This window comes from Echinops telfairi, unplaced genomic scaffold (assembly GCF_000313985.2).
Source record: "Echinops telfairi isolate 266 unplaced genomic scaffold, ASM31398v2 ScPeMD7_3533;HRSCAF=4204_0, whole genome shotgun sequence".
NCBI classification, from domain to species: Eukaryota; Metazoa; Chordata; class Mammalia; order Afrosoricida; family Tenrecidae; genus Echinops; species Echinops telfairi.
In genome coordinates this window covers 26,619,956-26,624,887 of record NW_022107431.1, presented here as the reverse complement: position 1 = coordinate 26,624,887, position 4,932 = coordinate 26,619,956, and the positions used below count along the sequence as shown (strand labels likewise).

Here is a 4,932-nt window from a genome sequence, read left to right as displayed (position 1 = left end):
CATTGCTTTAATGCACAGTGAAGCCTTGTGTCAGTATATTACTCAGCTGCTAATTCCTAACATAGAAATAATGTGCATGCCCACTACGTTCCATTGTGTAGGTTTTGTGTGGAGAATGAAGGATGAGTTGGCTCCACATAGCCACCCGACCCTGACAGCTGCAGCAAAGAGAAAAGAAGGATGAACCGAAAGAAACACAATGAAATTATATGAAAAAGATCCTTCCCCAGGGTTCCGGATGGCTAACAGAGTGCTCATGGAAGAAAATTCGCAACGCTCATACTACTGGCTTACCTAATGCTTGTTGACTGAATGAATGAAAGTAGAGCTAAAAGAAATGCTTGCAGAACAAAAATCCAAGTAGTATAGAAGGATATAAGAAAATAATTTTTGGAAACATGAAAACATGTTAGCCAGAGAACAAACATGGTCTTCCAGAAGACCAAACAAATATGTCTTGGAAGAAAAACCACCAGAAAGCTCCTTAGAAGCCAGGATGGCGAGCCTTCATCTCATACACTTTTGGACACATTCCCAGAAGAGACTGGTCCCTGGAAAGGAGATCATACTTTGGAAAGTAGAAGATCCTATAAAAGAGGAACACTTTCATCAAGATGGATGCACACAGTGACTGCAACAGTGGGCTGGAGCCAAGCAACAATTGGGAAGATGGCACGACACTTCCATTCTGTTGGCCACAGGGCTGCTATGAGTTGGGGCTGACTGGACAGTCAACTACCAAACTGTAAGAGGAATGTTTTTTGAAGATGATGTGCCCTGACGCTCACAAGGTCTACCATGACTTTTATTTGATAAAAGAAATAGAAAAGATCCATTTTGCCCCACATTCAATCTTTAGAAGAGCTGCTAAATGTGATGAAATAGAATAGATTTAAAGCATTCCTTCTTTTTATTTTCCTTATTGGTAAAATTAATGACCAAGGAAAAAACACATAAAGACATTTCAGAAGACAAAGGCTCATATGAATGAATGAACAATGGGTCTGAGAAAACTATAAAGTCCATTGTTACACCCGAAATACGATGATATATTTTTCACTTCCTAACTTAAAATAAGATTTCAGTAACATTAGGCTCCAAAACTTGCTAGATGTAACTACTCTGCTTCCCCACAAACTATTGCCCTAAAATTCGATTTCCTGAATTGAAAATGGGATTCATTATTCTTACTTAAAATTTTAAAAAGAAAAACGAAGAGAGGAAGCACCTGGCCCAAACCTGGCTTCCAGAAATTAACCAATGATGGTTTAATGATCTTTATCTCCCTCTTATTTCTCCTTAAAGAAGAAATAGCACAGGTACAATCCCTAAATAAGTCCATCTGGCTCAATGAGAGAGTGAGAGGGATGGAGTGGGAACGCGTGGTTAAAATCCATAGTTCACCCCATATTACGTTAAAATGAATGATGTCAAGATAAGCCTTGAAGCACCGGCTCTTGAAGGAAGATGGCGGGGCATGGAAAGCATCATTCTTCTACAGATATGATAATCTGTGTTTATCTTTTACAAAAAGTACCATCAAAGGGGAAACATTCTAATGGTGACGTTTTCTTTCATTTTACTGCAAATTGTTGTCTAATCACTACCAACTAGCGCAGGAGGAATGGACAAATATTTAAACTCCATCCTTTGAACAGAAGTCCTCTCTCCGGCCAATGGACTTAGCCAGGATCACTGCTCTGTCGCCAACAGGCTGCTGAGTGCTCCTCTACTGCCCATTACAAAAAAGCTTTCCAATGCCATGTGGCCTGTTTCCGAACCACAAGGATGTCTTCCTCAATGGAGAAAACTGTATCCATGTCGATGAGTGAAGTCCATGCTGATGAGCGTGCTCAGTCACAAGATTAATAAAAAATAATTACTATTAGCTAAGACGGTGACTGCAGCTACCTATCAACATTACTGATCACCATCATGGTCATCACTGCTAGTGACTGATTGCATACCACCTGTCAGATGCTTAGTCCTCACAAATCCATCTGAATTAAATGCATCTTCATCTCCCTCCCTCTCCCAGGGGAAAAACAATTAGTAGTCATAACTATATCAAATGTCAGTATCATAAACCAGGTACTAATAAATAATTATGAGGTGTAGCGGGAAGAGAGTAATAAACAGTACCTCCAAAACAACAAAATGTTTACAAACATTTTTAAAGTAATGATAATACAAGATTGTTTTGTTTTGTTTTTAATTTTTTACTACTTACTTAATTCAAAAAATCATAATTATTCTGAAACATAGTGGCTCCAATGGCTGGCTTAACGAGAAGCGTCTGGAGGTCACACGGTGCAATCAACACACAAGAAGAAAGCTTGCTGCGCTCAGAGTTTAGGTCATGTCCATTCTTAGGAGGCCCTTACAGAACAGTGTCCTAAGCACAATCTAAACGAGTTCCCACCAACTGAAATTTAACCTTAACCCTGCTGGCTACTCTGGGAAGCACTGTAAAACCCAACCATGTGGGTAAACGGAAAATCAAATGTGGCAGACAAAAACATTTAAGTTAGTGGTTGAGAGTATTAATTTTCATCTTCTAGCATCTATTATAAATAACCACTGAAGAAATTAAGACTTTGCTTTTGAAAGCGTTTTAACATGTCTCTTCCTGATGGGTTTTTCCAGCTAACTGCCTGGCATTCGTTAATTATCCCAAAATTTCCCAAATGGCACCACATGCACAGAACGATGAAAATTATCAGTCACAAATAAATATCGGGACATGAACCATGCAGGTAGAATGAACAGATCCCCTGGAAGTTTCCATAGTTGGTGTATCTCCATTCACGCTATGTTCCAAAGCTACGTTAAAAATCAAATTCCAAAGCAGTTTTCTTAAAAGAAGTGTTTCGTACGAAGTTGAGGGGACACGTTGGCATTGCATAAACGATGCGGCAGTTCATTGACTGGAAACACACGTCTTGTCTTAAAATGCTCACCGGTAAAGCCGGCACGGCACGCACTTGGGATTAGAAAGCGGCTCCCCAAATGTACACACGTTCTCCTCTTATTCATTCCACCAGGTTGTATAACACTCCCATTTACTTAGGAGAAAACAAAAGAACAAGCTACACCATTTTAGAGCAATGAATAAAATTAAGACTTTCAGAAACGTGAATCTTTCACCTCCCTGCTGGGATGAGGTGCCCCTTCGTGGGTTCTCACTCACCGTGAACCGGCATCCAACCAGTCCGGAACCATGCTCACAGTTGTGATGTGTGTGTGAGCCCATTGTTGCAGCAACGTGTCAGTCCGCCCCCGTGAGCGTCTCTCTCTTGCACTGTCTGCTTCACCAGCACGGTGCCCCATTCCCAGCACTGGTATCTCCTAACTGACTGCCCAAACACGTCCCCGGAGAGGGCATCTCACCCATCCTGGCTTCCAAGTTTGTATTTCAACCTCAACTAGGGACATTAAAGTGTTCCACACCTTCTGTAACTATGTAAAGGGTTAATTAAAAGCATGTGTTTGGCTGGATTTGGGGGGAAAATTATCAAGCCTTAAAATCAGTATCATTTAGATTTCTAATGCCAAGAAATCTGTTTGACAGAGCAGGCTTTAGCTACACTGACATTTTAACAGTAGCCAAAGTCCTTTTCCCACTAAGTTCTGTCTTGGCAGAACCAGTAATTTGCTAAAAGCCTAAACTCCTCCTGGTTAAGAGTTCTCTATCTAACTCAGGAGACAGAAACCAAGTGCAATGGGGGAGTTGAAGTGAGCAAGTCCTTATGATTTCTATTCTTACCGCAGAAACCAAGCATACTGTAAAATGAGGATGGTTTAACATAAGGAGACTTGCTAATTTATCCAAAATGTTCACGATACCTTACATGGTATAATACTGTACAATTCCACATATAAATCTCAGACCAAAATCTGATCCTATCGTATTACCTCAAGATTGCAACAAGCAAGCCATCATTAAAATAGTAAATAAAAGGATCTGGTTTCAAACTGTAAATGACAAAATTTTCCAGTGTTGAGCTAAAATCAGACTATTTCCAGAAATGTGGTAAAGACTTACAAACATTTTCATTTAAATAATCCTCCAGTTATCTACCATGGGTTTTGAGGTCCTCAAACCACTGCTGTCAAATGTTCACATACAGCTTAATATTCGGCTCGAGCCGGCGTCCCAATAATTTTTAAATGAAACCAAGTGGAGGCACTTGGATCCACTTACCTAGAGAATGAACGTTAAAGAACTGGTAAACATATATTCCAACCAAATCAAGTCGCTTAATTTTTCAAGTAGATCTGATCACTGTCGTCTTTTAAAAAGTCCAAAGACTCCACCTAAGGGAGGAAAACACAAAAACAAAGAACGAGGTTTAAATCAGAGCAGCATGACATGCTTCCCACATCACTGACACAGAAAGAACATCAAAACCATTGTGGATCTTTTCCTGGATCGCTATGCTATTTAAAACGATAAAATAACAAATGCATCGGGTTGCTAGATTAAGATTTCCAGTTGAGGGCAAACTGAATGGTCAAAGCACAGAGAAAAGAGTAACACCATAAACGGGGGGCGGGGGGGGGGGGGAGGAAGAGATTTGCGGGACAGACAGAAGTGACGGCCATATAATGTCACGTATTTAAAATGAAGGACTTTCTTGTGCAACTGGATGTTTTGGCATTCCACTTGGTGATTTTTATTAATTTACTGCTATAATGAAAACTTGTTGGGCGACAGTTCTTTAAAGCTGTTAGATCCTAGCTGCCATCCATCAAAAGGTCTTGGAGATATTCACTAGGATGAATTTCCAAATTACCCTGAGCACGTTATACTTTGCACACACATTAGAATTTGTACACAATTTCTGTTTATTCTATTCATTTTTCCAGTGAGAAACACATTTTCCGAAGCCAAAACAGTAAATGATCTCAGCGCCAAGAGAAGGATTAAGA

The 4,932-nt window shown here is 40.0% G+C and overlaps 1 protein-coding gene across 2 annotated transcripts in view; it reads right to left on the bottom strand.

Annotated features, from left to right (window-relative positions):
- HIVEP2 (HIVEP zinc finger 2) overlaps positions 1-4,299 on the bottom strand; it is a 105,260-nt gene extending 100,961 nt beyond the window's left edge. For both annotated transcript variants that reach the window (XM_004701970.3, XM_045294435.1), the window contains exon 1: positions 4,205-4,299. The gene's annotated coding sequence lies outside the window, so the exon portion shown is untranslated. The remainder of the gene's footprint in view (positions 1-4,204) is intronic.
- Positions 4,300-4,932: the final 633 nt, after the last annotated feature.